The sequence below is a fragment of the Thermobia domestica genome, chromosome 5 (assembly GCF_964235325.1).
Source record: "Thermobia domestica chromosome 5, izTheDome1.hap1.1, whole genome shotgun sequence".
Classification (NCBI taxonomy): Eukaryota; Metazoa; Arthropoda; class Insecta; order Zygentoma; family Lepismatidae; genus Thermobia; species Thermobia domestica.
The window spans coordinates 276,151,000-276,169,745 of record NC_137458.1 but is presented as its reverse complement, the minus strand read 5'-3'; the positions used below and the strand labels follow the sequence as shown (position 1 = coordinate 276,169,745).

Below are 18,746 nucleotides of genomic sequence, written 5' to 3'. Positions count from 1 at the left end.
GTAAAACTTAGTAACACTTAATAAAATTTAATAACGGCTGAATTTGGATTTAAATGCATGAGAAGTGTCACTGATCATCTCAGTGATCCCCCAAAAACAATCGATTGGACATTATTATCGCTCATTTTCGATCACACACACACACACACACACACACACACACACATATATATATATATATATATATATATATATATATATATCCAATATTCTCCAGATTGTGGGGTACTAGTGTGCACTCCTAGTACTCCCTGGTTCTATCGTAGGTTATCATACCTGTAATTTGTGATATTAGTGACTCTAGGCATGTCGTAATGTACAGTTTGCAACTCTGCAGCGTTGCTGTGTTATAGGTCCGAACGTGAAGTAAGGTGTAGTGGTCTAAAATACGTTACTGCACTTCACAAAGCAGCTTGGTAACATCGCAGAAGTACTAGCTCTATTTATACCATGAAATGAATTGCATTGTACACTTTGTAAACTCTTGAAGCTGTTGTAACAATTACAGAACATTGACGCGCTCTTATGAGCCAGAACAAGAGCGCCAATCCAGAACATAAGCTCCATCCATCATCTCCCCGACCCAAGAATCTGCGTTAGGAACCGGAGGATATGAAGGTAATGCTAATAGTGGCATACTTTGACGTGGTGTAATATTACGGTATGCAATTCGTCCGAACTATACCGTAAATTCAGCGTACTACCGTAGGTTTCTGGAACATCTTCGTCCTGCACTGTGCTAGAAACGACCCAACTTCATAACGAATTAGCCCATTATTTTGCGTGACAAAGCGCGTTGTCGTAACGCACTTGCTGTGAGGAACGTTTTAGCACGATGGGGTGAGAGGTTCTAGAGCACCCATCATATTCATCGGACATGAGTCAATGTGACTTTCATCTCTTTCGTAAGTTGAAAGAATCACTGAATTCGTGAAAACTGTTTGGGAAACTAACACGTAACTTGTAATCTCGTCAAAAGCCAACTGTAACTATTTTTTTTATTTCGTTGCATAAGAATTTGAATATTACATGTAAGTGCAATATTATATTTTGAATAAGTTTTAATTCATAAGGAAAAGCATTATTTTCCTAGAAAAAAGAAACTCCAAAGGTAAGTGCAATTATAAAAAAAAACCCTCAAATGTAAATGTAACCCAGTGAATATATATATATATATATATATATATATATATATATATATATATATATTGTAACATTTCTGACCTCTAAATTTCAATATTATTTCAGTATTATGTGTCTTAGTATTCTTAACTTCATAAAAATATTTTATTTAACTTAAACAAAGAGAAAAAATACTAAATGTATGTGCATTTAATTGATTTTCCAGTTGACAAAAAATAAAATGCTAACTTTTTAATATTTAATTGTTACTCTCTTGAAAAGCTCTAGGTTATTGGCTAGAAAAAAAGCCAAAAAATCACCATGGGTCCATTGGACCCGCTTGGTACTTTAAGGTACAAGAGTTTTCCTATAGTTCCAGGGTTAGTTAATAAACGTTGTACAAAATATACCTGGTGACAATATGGGGAGTAGATATAGAATTTGGCTCAGCTATTGTTGCGATTCAGTTTCCTTTTTTCCTTTATATCTTTGCTGATAAACACATTTTCATTCCTTTCCAATTAGACTATATCTCCAACCAAAAGTTCAATTTATTGTATACGACTAAACTAGGTACTATTTAGAAAATATTAGTTGTTTAATCATAATCTACTCTGTTCCCTCTATCTATATTCACGAAATAACCATCATCCTTCGTACTAAAGAAGAAACCAGTATACTACGAGTTTTTGCTTATTGTTAGGCTTACAACAAATCAAGTTAGATTTTCAAGTATGTGCAAGAAGCAGCGAACTTGAAAATTAGTGAAATTAGTTTCTATTCAGCCCAATAAATAGAATTATGCTCTGTTTATAAATTCAAAGTTATGAATATTTTATGTTCATAGTTTGATCCTTACACAAAAGTGCAAACATATTCAACCAAGGTATCCGCCATGTCCTGCATATCCGCCGTAAGCTCCCAAGCCACCAAGCTCACTGTATACATGAACATTTGGTCCGACTCTTCTCACGATAGCGTTGAAACCATTAATTCCATCAGCTTGATAGTTGACTCGTCTCAGACTGCCATCATTCTCAACCAAGCTGTAATGCCTTCGAACTAAGTCTCCATCACGTACTTCCGTTTGTTGTTTCTGGTCTCCTGTTAAGGCATCAGACACGGAATATCCAAACCTGTATCTTGGGTATGACTGTAAAATTCATAAGAAAGTTCATTTACTTCATTACATATTTTTTAAAAATATTCAATATGTTTCCTTCAATTATAGGAATATATTTAGGTAACGGCAGTTATTTAAGATTTTACCCTAGTAAAGGAGTAAATATACATGCATATCATTGTATCTTTGAGTCATAATCGTGGGACGTAAAACTCAAAGAATTTATTTCATTTTTTTCGTTTTGCCATAAAAAAATCATTATTACTAAGTAACTACATCATCATTGTTATTCGAAAAGTTCAGTAGAACTAGTTAGTACAGAATCAAAAATATTCTTAATCATGAATGCTATTCATGCCTGTTCGTAGTGTTATTCGGAGTCATCTTTAATTGATTTTGAATGATATGCATGATGTCCTACTTTTCGGTTTCTTACATATGTTAGGAATAAAGTTTACAGTAATTTTTTGTGAAAAATGTGCAACACAGAAAATTAAAAATGTAAGTGTATATTTAGTTTTACTTACGTAATAGTTCAAACCTCCTCCCAGACCTCCGTAAGCTCCAATCGCACCATAATTTCCGTAGTCTCCAATTGCATCATAACCTCCAGTGAAGCCAATAGCGCCGGAAGCAGCAAACAGGGCAATGAATGTTAAAGTAATCTGAAAACACAAACAATATGGTTCATCAGTACTGAGAATGTTCATTGTCTTATCAATATCAACATATTAGAAGTCACTTACTTCTATCCTTAACATGAGCAACTGAATCAAGTAAATGCTAGTTACTACATTTTTTATTCAAATATATTGCATATTAATCAATTCGCTTTAAAATTTATTTTGGTCATTATACTTAAACTTTCAAACAGTCATGCAAAAACTTCACAGTGACTCTAAGCATGTCCAGTAATTAATTGAAATAAGCGGAATAGAAGTACTGTAAATTGTTTCAAGACAATTTTTTATTTCTAAACAACGAGAAATCACATTTATTCTACATTATTGACATCATGGTCAGTAGGAGAGATGTCACGATATACTATTTTCTATCATTGGAAATATTATTATGATATCATTTCAGTAAAGCAAAATGATTTTCAATTCATAAGGATACTTTTCCACTCCTAACATTGTAATTATCAAACTTAACTTACTGTAAATGCCTGCATGATGATGTGATCCCAACAATCACTTCAGATATCTTCACTATTAAACTAGTGCTCATATTTATATGTATTCACAAAATGTTTCGGGAAGGAAGCCAAAGGGTAACTTCGATACAAATATGCAACTCTTACTTTGTTCTTAATTATGCATCTAATTAGCAATTATTAAGACTAATATCCTGTACTATTAATTATAACTTTGTAAGAAGTTTCCGCAATCACATGTGAGAAGGCCATTGTCAGAAGTTGATAGATCACTACTCGGAGACAATATTTAAAATATGTGTTATATCATTTCCAGAAAAGCCAAGATTTCAGTAACTTACTTCGTGACAAACATAACCAACAAGGTCTTAAGAGAGAATGAGATGGAGAATGTATGGTATACAAGAATAGAGATTGCTACTTTCATAAGGCGATCGCTAAACTTTGATTTTAGCGATCCAGTGAAATAAATTAGGAGCCAATGAAATCAATTATCGATAGATTAATAAACATGATCCCTAACAAAAATAGGCCTGAAGAAGAAAAAAACTATTGCGTGTCGCCTTTTATTAAAATAATTGAGATGAATTTTAACCTTTCACTTTTAGTCCCACGAATATGCTTTTGTACAATAGACAAGACGATGATGACGTTCAAATAAGTTGAACGAAAAGACTTCGCCCAGTATTTCTTATAATGTTAGTAGGTATACAATCGGCAAAGACATGTATGTGAGAAATTCCACGTCGAAAGAACAGTAAATAAGAACGATAAAACGAAAATAAAACTTCCTTATTCATTTAGCAACATTTTACTTTACTTATTCTAATTTTGTTATTTATAATTATTTTCCTATGAAATTTACCACAAATATACATTTCCAGATTATACGCATGGTATCAGTATTAAAAGTACCCTGCAAATTCATTATTAAATTATATTGTTACGGGAAAACAATTATATATATGCGACAACAATTTTGGACATGAGTGTACATAATATACAAGGGTATCATATATGTGTAAATTTGTTAATAAAGTCATAAAATTATTTCTTGTTTCACGTATTTAAGTAACGATATCTTTATGAACGATACAGATAACTAATTAGATCATTACTGCTGAAACCAAAGTAATCAATTAGTACACATTATATGCAATATTTATCTAGCCTAACTTAACAGACCCTAATGTACACATTTTCTCGCTTTCCGATATTAAAAATTAATTATTTTCCAAAAATCTAACAATGTATTCAAATTGTAGAGTACTGTGTTATATATCTTTCTCAAATCTACTCGATTATTTGTCCCTTTGGGCACAAGAGATTTTCTCAAGAAGTAGAAATGACTACCATGACAATAATATGAAGAATTTACTGTAATTTCAATGTAAAATGCCATATGATATCTTCATAACTATATATACTATTTAAGGTTAATTAGGAATATATATATATATATATATATATATATATATATATATATATATATATATGATGAAAGGCAATATCACCAGTGAAAGTGGGGTATTAGGTGGAATACAGTGGTAGTAGGGGTAAATCTATGGCTAATCGAGTCAGCAACGTTATCTTGTCAGTTTCGTTCCACTAAAATGTAGATCTTACTAAACAATGAAATTTAAACAATAGCAACGACAACATTTTAAACTTTGTATTTTAATTTTCCAAAAAAAAAAAAAAAAAGCAAAAACAATTTGCTTTGATTCTTGAAATGCATTTATTTTCTATTTTTTTTTCCAAAGAAACATTTTGTTAATCTCTTAACCAAGATAACCAATTCCACGGAGACCTTGTGCACCATATCCCCAGGCTCCATATCTACCACGTCCGAAGTCCGTTTCCACGAAGAGCATATCCGGCAGCAAGACGATAACTGCCAAGACCGTATCCGGCACCAAGTCCATAGTCACCATAAGCACCGGTTACGAGGATTGCGGCGAGGGAGAGCCGGCTGTTATTTTGGCGGCTTACACCACTACTGTAGAGGACAGCTGAACAGAGTTTTAGAAAATGAAAGTTGTATCAATAAATTATGTAATATATAAACTAATGCAAATTCTAAAGTTAAAAGTTTTTGTTAAGTTAATGAAGTTTATTTATAAATTTCTTAATCGTAATCCTCTCAATAATTTGAAAGTGTAAAACGTTTGCCAATTATTTTCAGACTTGTTATTTGTAAATTAGCTCTCAAAAATCACAAGTAGATGATAAACGTATTCTTAACAAATAATTATAAACATTTAGTCGAAGTTTGGCTATGATGTGTTAATTTATTTCTAATTTGGTTTTGGACACATTCATATAAGTTCCATGATAACATCATGTGATAAATTTGTATTTTTATTTTGTATTTTTCTTTTAGTCAAAATTTTCCTTAAAACTCTATCTCTTTGAAAGTGTCACGAAGTATGTTGTCTTTATTCACCAATGAGTTTATGCGGCGACCTCATAGTAAGAATGTACCGCAAACATAAACCAACGATGAAATCATAACACGTTCATTTATTGAAGAAAAAAGAAAGGAAAAGGCTTACGTGACAATTCGTTATTCATTATGAAAATTTAATTGTTACATCCCAAATCAAAAGAAAGTCAACTATGTTCAATTACATAAATTCATGATTATTATATTGCTAAAAAGTTCATTTAAATACTTTCCAATGATCTAGTAAGTAGCGTGCTTGCTTCGCAGCAGATTACTGCGAGTCAGATGCCGCTCAGAGAGAACAGAACGGTGGTTCGTTCGGTATTAGGAAAAGACGCTAAAATCAACATATGCAGTACACCATTAAACAAGGAAGTTACATTAATGTTGGAATGTAAGTGAGTACCGACTAAGAAAAAAACAAACCATTTTCAGAAATAGTTGAACATAACATTATTGTGGCAGTAGTCATAAGCAATATTTATGCTACAAAGCAAGAGTTGTTAATACCTTTATTTGAAAGTGATGTTTTTACTAGATTTAATAAACACAGCATATCGAACTAATGTTTGTGTTAAAAATTTAGGTAACTAATGCATTCTAAGAAACTAAATATATATGCGTACCATAAGAAGTTCCGAGGAACAAGGCGAGAAACAAAACGAGAATCGAGGACATCTGAGAAAGGAAAACAAATATTTTCCTTAAATCTACACTAAAAGTACAGTTAAAACGGACGAGAAGTTGAAAGCAAGTAATATTCCAAATTCAACTCCTTGCCTGACATAGATCCTTTTTAATAAAAGTTATCAATTACTAATGAAAAGAGTTATAGCAGTTTGAGTTAAGTGCGCTTTGGCAGTAACCAAGGATGACTCAATACTTACCACTTATTTCTACATCTTATCGTCTTCGCCTAATAAAATTCAGTACACCTTAATTATTGAACTATCATAGGATTAATTTTTTGCAATTAATATGTGTATGTTAACCACATAATAATGAAAACAGGAATTTGCGGAAACAACACGTGTGAAGAAATTTATTAGTTTTGTGCTTGTACTTATAAGTTACTACTGTTGATGTGTGTTGTAGAAAAAAAGTAATAGTTTATTAAATTATTATTATTATTATTATTATTATTATTATTATTATTATTATTATTATTATTATTATTACAAGGGAAGGATTCAACTCATAGCTTCTTTCAGACTTTCAAAATCGATTATATTTCTTACGTAATTTATGCCCGGGAATTATTTTTATGTATGTAGAACTTTGAGGCAACGAGTGAATTTTACCACTTATTTTTAACGGATTAAGCTTCAAACAACGGGTTTGATTATTTCTAAAACTTGTAGGGAAAACATATTTCAAATTTCATTAAAATTTAATAAGTTTTGCGAGATTTATTATGTAGTAAAGAATATGTGCACAAAATGTTTGATCGAGTATCAACTGTGAAGATCTTTGATTTGCTGGCATAAATTGTGGTTTAAATAATTATGATTTATATAACAGATAAATAGTAAGAAAATACAAATGAATAAGAATATTTAAAATCCGTCCCATTGAAATAGCAGCATCATATTCCACAAATGAAAAGATATGTAGTATTAAATGCAAACTCAACATCGTACTCAATTCAAATTTACCAATCCAACAATTTCGTGACCTAATACACAAAGTATAATTAAAATATCTGATAAAAAATAAATTTAAGAAGAACCATATTGAAAACTGTTTAATTATGATGATATATAGATTATCATTTTGCTAAATTTGACATTTATGTTGCTCTATATGAACTGTAAAAGGTGAATATCTTGCTCTCTTTATATACCAACATCTACGGAAACCATGCAATTGAAACAGAAACTTATCCTCGTGCATCAACATTTTGTTTGATAATACAGCAAATACGATAATTATATTTGAATCATAATGATAAGATTTTTCTCAATCAAATTACTTTCTTCATTTGATCAAAAATCTTGCCTGCAAGTAACAATGTTACAGTTGTTTGTAAATATTTCAAATATTAGAAACTGACATTAGATAAAATGAATCGGAAATCAATGAGCAATTTCCTTGGAGAAGAAAATATGATTTCAACTTTCTTTCCGTTCATTACTGAATAAAACTGGCAGAATTATTTTTTCCAATCACAGTGTGAGATAATTCTACCTAAATAACAACGAACATGAACACTTTTACTGTAAGCATCTTTACAATTTCTAACATAAAGTACATATTAGGGTGGGCCGAAAACGGCCGAAAAATTTTTTTTTTAGAAAATTAAGATTGAGTACCGTGCAAAAGTTGTAAAATGTTATATTATGTTTCCTCACCAAAATAGTGCCGGATTAAAATATATTTAACCGGGCCCCGGGGGCCCGAAAGAACGCTAATTTTGAAAAAAAAGAAGTAGCGACCAATGGAAATATTATTAAAAAATATTTTTAGAAAGTTAAGTTTGAGTACCGTGCAAAAGTTGTATAATATTATGTTATGTTTCTTCACCAAACTAGAGCCGGATAAAAAGATATTTAATCGGGCCCCGGGGCCCCCAAAGAACGTTAATTAAAAAAAAAATAGTTTCGAGCAGTGAAATATATGAAATTTTTTTTAAAAGAAAGTTAAGTTTGAGTACCATGTAAAAGTTGTATAATATTATGTTATGTTTCTTCACCAAAGTAGAGCCGGATAAAAAGATATTTAACCGGGCCCCTGGGGACCGAACGAACAGTAATTTTGAAAAAAAAGTAGCGATCAATGAAAATATTATTAAATATATTTTTAGAAAGTTAAGTTTCAGTACCGTGCAAAAGTTGTATAATGTTATGTTTCTTCACAGAAGCAGAGCCGGAAAAAAGTTATTTAACCGGGCCCCAGGGGCCCTAAAGAACGTTTATTTAAAAAAAAAGAGTTGTAAAAAGTGAAAATATTATTGAAATATATTTTTTAGAAAGTTAAGTTTGAGTACCGTGCAAAATTTATAATGTCATGTTTCCTCGCCAAAACAGAACCGGATAAATATATATTTAACCGGGCCCCGGGAGCCCGAAAGAACGTTAATGTTGAAAAAATATGGTTGTGAGTAGTGAAAACATTATTGAAATATTTGTTTTCAGAAAATTAAGTTTGAGTACCGTGCAAAAGTTGTATAATGCAAAACAGGCAGATAAAAATATTTCACCAGGACCTGCGGGTCCGAAAAGTGTTATTTTTTTTTACATATATACTATTATTTTAAGTATGTATAGAAAATTGTTTAAAATTCCTAAAATTTTAACTTGACCCCAGGATTTTAAATGTTCTGATCTGATGTGCAGCTCTTCGTCTGATTGGTGTTTAGTAGATATAATAGTACGCACACGAATACATAAGGTAAGATTGAAAAATTGACCAACAAACACCAAACCAGCCCAGAACTCACCACGTGGAGATGGCTACACAGCGAGTTCCTCCCACCCACCTTCTTCTTACTTAAAGCTCCTTAGTTGAATCTTGGAACAAAATATTGAGATTTATGTTCGAAGCTTGGTAGATGCTTTCGTGCTTCCAGTTTTGCGCGAATATAACCGTCTCGTGCAACACTACCGCATACTTCTGAAGAAGGTTCTGTTACTACCTTTAGACACTTCTCCAAAGCCTGCGTGTGGAAGGGGAACGTGACAAACTGAAACCTCCTCTTTTCCACAATCATTTCGGTTGGTTCTTCTATTGATACGTTAGCCGAAATTGGAGGTTTCGTTCCTATTACTTCTGATCAATCGGTCAAATCGATATAATCCGCATATTCTTCAGTGCTTTGCCTACTGCAATTGTCAATTAGAACTATAGTTTGGTATTTTCGGCCATCAAAATAGACCCTTAAAATTAGTAGCTTTACACTGTAGACGGTTTCTTTTTTTCTCTTTCTTTTTTCTTTTTTTGCTAGTTTCCTATGGATTCTGGTTTTATCTACTACCTTGTCTTGGTTAGTTTTGTTCAGTAAATTAATATCTTCTAAAACAGCGGATAAATTTTAGCAGCCGACTTATTGGAGACACCTGTTAAATCTTTGGCGGTACTCATTTGTTTAGGGCTCACTATTGTTTATTTAGGTTTACTTTAAATTTTATTCTCTAAACGATAGTTCCATGCGAACTCTTCATCGTCTGAATTCGGGGTGGAAGCACTTAATGTATGTTCCAAGTGCGTGATTGAGGCTAACGATTGTAACCCTCTTGTATTTGGTACCGCAGCATGATAATCGATCTGTGTGTCATGCTTTCTTTTGAGCCTATGGGTTTCTGCTTTATCTACATTGCAACTCGTCATTTGTCTCTGATTTCTCTGATCTAATATGAGCTCCCACGGCGGTATTTAATTTGATTTATCACACTTACAGGTTACTCTATCGCTGCATTTGCAAGAGAAAATATCAAATAACTTTTGAGCACCGTTCTTATATTTCTTTAATTTGGCTCTTAATGGAGGTATCTTATTTCTTAATGGGGTTAATGATCGTTTTGCATTTTGACTTGTAAAGACAATACAGGAAAAGAGGCTCGCAGCCATATCGTTTCTAGTTTATTTGAATTCAGCAATGTAAGCGCCGCCTTCGGAAAGCCAGTGTTGTGCATTTTGCGTCCAGATGCGAAAAAGTTATATTCTCTTAAAGTTTGAGAGTTCTGAGCTGGGCTCAACACGAAGGTTTTTCGTGGTTAATATGGTAGTTATGAAAGTTAGTTAAGGTCTCAATAGCTACTTGCGTATATTAAAACCATGTATTTCATGTTTTATGTATTAATAGTATTGTCTGGAAAAATGTTCTTATTACCTAAAATCATTTTATTTCAACAAAAAATTAGGAACTTTAGGGCCTCGGGGGCCCGGTTAAATATTGTTTTAAAATCAACATATTTGACATGGCTTCATTTCGTACCAATACACAACTTTTGATAACTACTCAATCCTGAATATCTGAAAAAAATTTTTTCGGCCCACCCTAGTACATATATACATGCTGGATATTTAGGTACTTATCAATTCGTTCGCGTAGTAGTTTAACAAAATATGTTCTGCTACTATAAATTACAGATATAAGTGACAATTATTGAACTATGTCAAATGTAATTCAATATGATCACGCTTTGTGTGCAATTAACAGCAACTATAATATTTTGTGAATTGTACCATTTTCAGTCATTAACTATAAAAATTGAAATTATGTATAAGTTAGATTTTAATGTTAGAAATAATCTGACAATTAGCCATAAGTTGATGCTCTGACACAATTAAAGAAACACAACATGGAACTCTCATGTGATCTGAATAATGCTCTTATTACGCTAATGTCTCTAAAAGGTTTTTGATAGCCTATTGTGACAGTCACAACTTTAACAACTGTGTTCAAACTTTCTTATTTTCAACAATTAAAATCGCAACAAGCAATCTCTTCATCTTTGTTAGTGAATCCTTAATAATAATGAAAACACAACAAAGTAAGAAAACAAAGGACTAACATGGAAAAGAATGCACTCTTTGGGTTTAGTTAGGAAGAAAAGAACTAGTTTAGAATAATAATTTCATTTATAGTGGTAACACAAGTTGGGATATAAGTACAAAACAAATTTTGGACCTGGTAGGCTAAAGTTAAACATGAACTTTGTTTCTTTGTGGTTTTCATCTTTAACTAGTTCTTTAGCTTTGAATATTTCGGCTTGTAGACTATTCGTTAAAATGTCCATAATTTAATCATGTAGTTGTTTCCACTTAATTTTTAGTGGCTTCCTAGACAATTAATTTGCGGTTCACAAATATTAATGCTCAACTTTAAATATGGATACGACCATCTTTTTAATAAAGGAAACTGCAAAAGATATTCATGTTCAGTATACTTACTATTCACTTTCAGGTTATTAAATTGAATCAATATAGTATAAGATGTAAACACACTAATATTAATTCTCAAATTCAAAAACGAGTACGATTAGCCTTTCTCATGTTTAAAAGCAAATAATTCTAAATAATGCAATTATTAAAGTACGTATTAAATCTTCAAGAAATTCTTGTTATCTTTAAATTGATAGCACTATATATAAAGTGCCCATAACTTTTTGGGTCAAATTTATACAGGTGATAGAGAGGTTTAATATAGGCATTTTGAAATAGGAAACCGAAGGTCGAAAACGCCAAGTTCAAGCGTCACGCCATCTTGAAGTTGCAGCAATCTGTGGGAACAAGTACGACGTTTTATTAACAAATTGGTTTACCTAGTTGGTGTTACCTCCTTTATTGTGCATAACACCATTTCTGAGTGTGTAAGGTTTAGTAAAACACATTATTACTTCACTGTACGAACAAATAAATTAAAATAACTGTACAAAGTGCCGACTACCAACCCCAGTTCAGGTAGCACAACGCCTAAGAAAATTTTGCTCCATTCGCTGAAATAACCCCTGTGTCTTTTCCATAATCAAGCTGGCAGCTAGGACTCTTTCAAACAAGTCCTCTTCGGATTCTGCTGACGATTCATACAGCAAGAACCTTCCTTCCTTTGTGATGTACTGCCCGAACTATTAGAGACGGTACTTCTAGATGTCCGCGCGAGAATGCGAGTCCAATATGTCGACGCATCTGCCCACTTTGATGCGGATATTCGCCATTAATCGGATACAACCTTTCTTAATCGTTGGGTTGAAAGAGGAGGTCCCATTTAGTGGCCAGCGCATTTCCAGAATCTCGACCCTCTCGACTTTTTCCTTTGAGGAGACCCGAATTCCTTGGTGAGAATCGCCAGTAGAATGCGAAGATAACGTGCAAGAGCCCTAGCTACCTGCTTAATTGTGTACGAGATGCCTGGGATATTTGAGCGAGTGAGGCAAAATTTTCTTAGGTGTTTTGCTACATGCGTCGAAGTTGGTGGTCGTCACTTTGTGCAGTTACTGTGAGTGTTTGGTACGTACAGTGCAGCACTAGATTGTTCTTACTAAACCTTACATACTCATATGTAGAGTAATGCCAATAAAGCAGGTTATATCGACTTGAAAAAACACATTTGTTATTGAAACTTCGTACTTGTTCCCACAAATTACTGTAACTTCAAGCTGGCCTGACGCTTGATTTAGTCGTTTTCGACTTTCGGTTTCCTATCTCAAAATGCGTATATTGGACTCCTCTATCACCTGTACAAATTTGTCCCAAAGAGTTATGGACACTCTATATTGGCGTCAGTCAGGATGAGCACAAGCGTAACTCAAATAGTGAGACATTCTCTTCTTATAATAAGAATATGATTGCCAAGTCTGAAAAAGTTCTTTGTCCAGGTGCTAGAAATGCTTATCAGCGACTTAGTAAATTTATCTAACGGGCACTCATTGAGGTCACCGTATTAATGGAATATATTTTACATTTTCTTGACTGTGCACCAAGGTCTAAAAAATTGCACAACCATTTAAAGTTCAGTTAAGTATACAAACTATGATTGTAAATAACTGGAGAACACATTGAACAACATCTGAACACATGTTTTCAACATCTTTTCTAAACTGCCTCTTATACTAGTTAGAGTAGTCGTCTGCTTACGTTTATTGTGTGCTTCAGAATACAAATAAAATTTAAATAAACATAAATTCGAAAAAAGAATATACATTTCTGTAGCAAGTAATTATTCTCTTAAATTTGGATTATTTGTTGAAATTAAGTTTCAAGTTGAATATTGTTTATATGATTTTTAATTATTATTTTGTAGATTATCTTTGCTCTCTTTGCTCTTACATCCTCTGCCTACGCAGTTGGTGTTCTTGGTGGAATTGCTGGAGGACTTGATTACTATGTAAGTACAATGAAAAATTGTATATAAATATTTATTAAGATTTTAGTAGATATTTAATATTTAAAATTCAGATACATGCATGATTTTTGATTTTGCAACTTTGTATACAGCAATACAAAAATGATTTCTCATCTGTCAATGAAACACAATAATCTAGTTTGCAATGTTCTTTCGTTGCACTCACACATTTAATTATTTTTAAAATATTACAAAAGTGAGTATTATAATTATTATCAATACAATTTATGCCTATGAAATTATGATGAATAAAGTCAGAATTTTTTCTTAACTTTGATTAGCTATGAAACAACATAATTGACTTAAAATATTATGCGCAGGTAATATAATGGTAAAAAGCACCCCAACATCATTAACTTTTATACTAAATTAGTAGAATTATCGCAAGTAAATCAATTTTTATGATCATTTCTAAGATTTTTTATTAAGAAAGTAATGAATAAAGAAGTCTGAACGTTCTTCAGCAAGTGGAATGAGACGAATAGAATACGTGTAGAGCAGGCGTTTCAATTCAGTTTCAATCTGATTTAAGAGTATTAAACCCAGGAAAATACAATGGAAAATTGTGCATAATAAGAATTGAAATCATTGTTAGTAGTACCTAACAAAAGTCAATAATTTAGTTATTACCTGTTAATTGACGTACACAATTTATACATATAGATTTTAGTTATAAAGATGTAGAACATTTCATAGTCGAGAATGGAGATGCATTATACACTTTTATATGTAAGTAATGCTCTAATCTCATAGTTCAATACCACCCTTTTAGGGCACGATTTCTCAGTGGTACTTTGCTCATTTCTGGGACTAGAGATTCTTAGTTTGATCCCACATTGAGTTGAGTTGGTTCTGAGTTTAACGTCTCTTTCAGCAGCGAGGCTATATGAGACGGGACCAACTGATTAACGTAGAATCGGAACGACATGAGTTCTCGCCGGGAACTGAACCTGCGTCTCCCACCGAAACCACGTTAATTGAGTATATGGCTGACAATGGCATGTTTATGCTTTGTTTCGAGACTCTGTCCTATATTTACCTCATTCATTCTCATTCAACCAGTTCTTTTATTATTACTCACTTTTATTAATGAGCCAAAAGGCGTATCCATGAACTGTAAGTGTTAAAAAGGTCTTCTAATTTCGAAACAATTCTTCAGAAACTGCACTTACACTATGGATCAAAAATTTGCTCGAACAACTGAGTTTCATTTCATAATATAAGTATATTGGCATGCAAACAAAGATAATCTAATATTGAAAATTTTCGGCTGCTTAAATAGAGAGATTATAAGAACAGAAATTACATAATCTCTTAGCTACTTCAAACCAGGTTGGAAATTATTTCTCGCTACCTCGTAAAAGGTTTGTTCTATGAGTACACAATATAGAAACAAGATTGGGTAAATATTAACAAATTTCTTTTCTATTTCAATATAAAATTTAGTGATCCTTTCCCTGGAAAGCTAATCTTCTTTCATAAAATAAGCCTCACCATAAGACCTTCTACCATAAGACTTTCTATACGTTCTATAATTTATTTTTTAAGCATTATTCACAATAGTTCTTAGTTGTATATGTATCTGTTTCGATATATTTAAATAGTATTTTCTAAGACCTATAACGAAATCAATCAATAATAATCATAATGCAAATTAAAGTAATATTTTCAATAATATAACTTAAATATTTGTATTTAAGGCTTACCCAAGATACCAGTTTGGCTATGCAGTGAGTGACCACCTCACAGAAGATAACAAACAGCAGACTGAAATGAGAGATGGCGACGTCGTCAAAGGGCAATACAGCCTCGTTGAACCCGATGGCAGTGTAAGACAAGTTACTTATGGCGCTGATGGCATCAATGGATTTAATGCCATTGTGAGAAGAGTTGGTGGCAATCGTCACGCTGGAGTCGGAGGTTATGGATACCTTGTCTAATTCTCTTGAACATAATGACAGATTTATTATTCTAAGGAAATAAAAAGGCTGTTATTTTTCATTATAACTTTCATTATTGATTTCCAGAATGCATTTGATTATCCAAACGCTTTATACAGTTTCATTAATTAATTAACTTTCGAAGTTGTATAATGTTACAATGTCTCCCGAGATAGGAAGAATGTGTCCATACTGTAAGTTCTAAAATGTCTGTTATATTTCCTAAGGAGCTCTCAAATACCATTTGTCCGCCGATGTCTCAAAATATCATCTTCAAGATGACAAAATCCTTCTTGTATTGTTTTAGAAACGTTGGTCTTACCATAAAGTGCAATATCTACTGAACCAGCAATAAAGGGAAGGAATTAATGTTTCTTACACTATGCCATTTACAATACTGTCTTTCGAAATTCATCTTTATATTAATTGAAGTAACAATAGTAAGATTTAATTCGAAGATTTGCTTATTAATTCTATAAATCGCAAGAAGAAGGCTCCTCCTACTCACAAGGTGGTTTTTGTTAGAAACAAAATTAGAATAAAATGTTATCAGTCAGTTGTTGAACTTAGTTATTTGTTAGTTACGGTTACATAGACTATTTGCCATAGCCAAACAAAAATACTTTATAAATTACATACTTGAGTTCAGTTAACTTTGGATTTAGCGTCCCTTTCAGCCACGAGGTTATTTGAAATGTGTACCTTCTTGTTGACGAGGAATCCGAACCACGTGCAATCCCAACTGAAATCTACCCCGGGTCTCTTATGACAAAAGCGCGTACGCTAACCAACTAGCCCAGAAGGTGCTCACGAACTACTTACAAGCAATGTTTTTTAAGTGTCATACTCAGATTTCCTTGAAACTACTGGAGTGAATAAAAGAACCAAAAGTAGAACATACGTGTTTTTTTTATATCGGCCGACGTGTGGACTGAAGTGGGTAAACACCCCTTTAAAGTGCGAACACAGTGCAATATGACACACTTTAGCAAGGCCATAACTAGAAGGACATAATGGGAATTTGCTTGAATCTCCTGGAGTTGAAAAAGGAATCAAAAAGTAGGACATTCGTGTGTTTTTATATCGGCCAACGTGTGGACTGAAGCGGGTAAACGCCCCTCTAAAGTGAGAACACAGTGCAATATGACACATTTTAGCAAGCCCATAACTAGCAACAGACAAACTGAATTTTCTTTAAACTCCTGCAATGGATTAAAAGTTGGACATACGTGTCCTTTTTTGTATCGGCAAGCGTTGGGGATGAAGGGGTTAAAGACTCCACTAAACTGCTAACATACGTAACAGTCCACCTGTTAAGAGACCATAACTAGTTACACCGTTAGAGATACACATTGGCTAATGTTAGAAAACAGCTATAAGTTTGGCCATTTTACGTAAAACAATATTGAGGGCCTGTTACAATGGTCACAACCACGTTTCTGAGGATGTAAATGAAGAAAGGTTAAGCTCCTGACTTACCTGGAGAGTCCGCCGCTGTAGAACTACGTCATGCAGCAGTAAATGTGCACCGACGGCGCTTTGAAAGTTCTGAAGCACGGCGAGCAACATTTCACGCAATTATCTTTCCGTGTCCCACCTAAAGAAACTTGCTTTTCCCAACGGTACGACTGTTTTCGGAACGTCACTGTGTTTTAGTGCCGCATAAGGGACGTTAGGACAATCTCTTTCCTTTTTTTACTCTTCCATAATTGAACTGCCTTCCTCATGTACTTCAAGTCCACAGACTCATCATTCATAACAATGCAGGTCTCCGATGTTCTCCTTCGCACATATTCCTAGTAAGTTTCATCCGCTTCTTCAGAATCGGTGATACCATTTCGTTCCACATTTTCATCCAAATCAAAATGTAAAGTAATGACTTCGTTGTATGTTAACAATGCTCAATCTGCAGCGATGTTGATCAAATTCGGAAGACAGTTTGCAAGGTGAATCTCTGTCTTGTTAGGAGGTGGCTCTGAAAGGTCTACAATAGCAAAACGAGCTGCAAGTAGACGAATGACATTTAATGGGTTTACACCCAACTTGGATAGGGTCCTACCAGCCCAGTCAAGATAAGTACTGACTTTGAACAAATTGCAATAAAAACAAGACATGCACAAAATGATCCGGAGCATATTCTAACAAGGAACATCACCCAATTGTCCGCCTCCGATTTCAATGAATTTCTTCAGAAGATATCGAAACATGGGTCTCTGACTGGATCGCTTCCAAGGATGAGGACTTCTTTCGCCACGGAATCCGTACATTGCCTGACAGATGGGCGAAAGTAGTGGCTAGCGATGGACAATATTTTTCTTAAGGTATTTATGTATTTTGTGTTTGTACTACAGCTTCAATGTGTGCGTACCAACCGCACGAATTAATTCCTAGACCAAATAGCTGATAGAGGACATATATGTATTATTTGTGATGACAGAAATTTTTGCCATGATGCATGTTTTCTATCTTTTTATAATTTTTACGAGTTGTGATGTGGTTATTAGAGATTACTGCAGAATTCCCTTACTAACCTTTGTAAACGAAGCGTTAATAAAAGAAAAACCATGTAGATACATATAAGGCCTAAAGAGAAGTTGTATGGTAGGTATGACCTTGACCCCAGCCATTTTGAAATCTGCCATTTTGAATAAAGGTCAAGTTTTTTAAATGGGAATAGGATAATATGATACATAATTTCGGGATAGAATTTAATCAAGAAGACAATGGTGAGCTAATTTTGAGATATACCCATTTGGGGAAAAGTTACAGGCATTTAATTGTTCACTTACTACGTGCGAATGTCCCTTATCTCCTCTTCTAACCCGCGTATTAATGGTAATAAGTGGATAAAAGCTTCGGTAATACATATTATGCCTAGAGGGAAGTGATACGGTAAGGGTATCCTTGCCGGCAGCCGTCTTGAAATCCACCATTTTGAATTAAAGTGAAGTTTGAAAAATGAAAATCATAGCATGTGACACCTCAGTTTAACAGCAAATTTTCCCAAAAAGCCAATGGTATGCTTATTTTTACTCTATAGTTAACCAGTATAAATTTAGGAATGCCTCTAATGTGCACCAACCGTCCATTATTCGGTCATTCAAATTGGCAACACT

The 18,746-nt window shown here is 33.3% G+C and overlaps 1 pseudogene; it reads left to right on the top strand.

Moving 5' to 3' along the window:
* The first annotated feature begins 3,494 nt into the window (after positions 1-3,494).
* On the top strand, positions 3,495-15,630 carry LOC145685544 (cuticle protein 19 pseudogene; annotated as a pseudogene).
* The last annotated feature ends 3,116 nt before the right edge of the window (positions 15,631-18,746 follow it).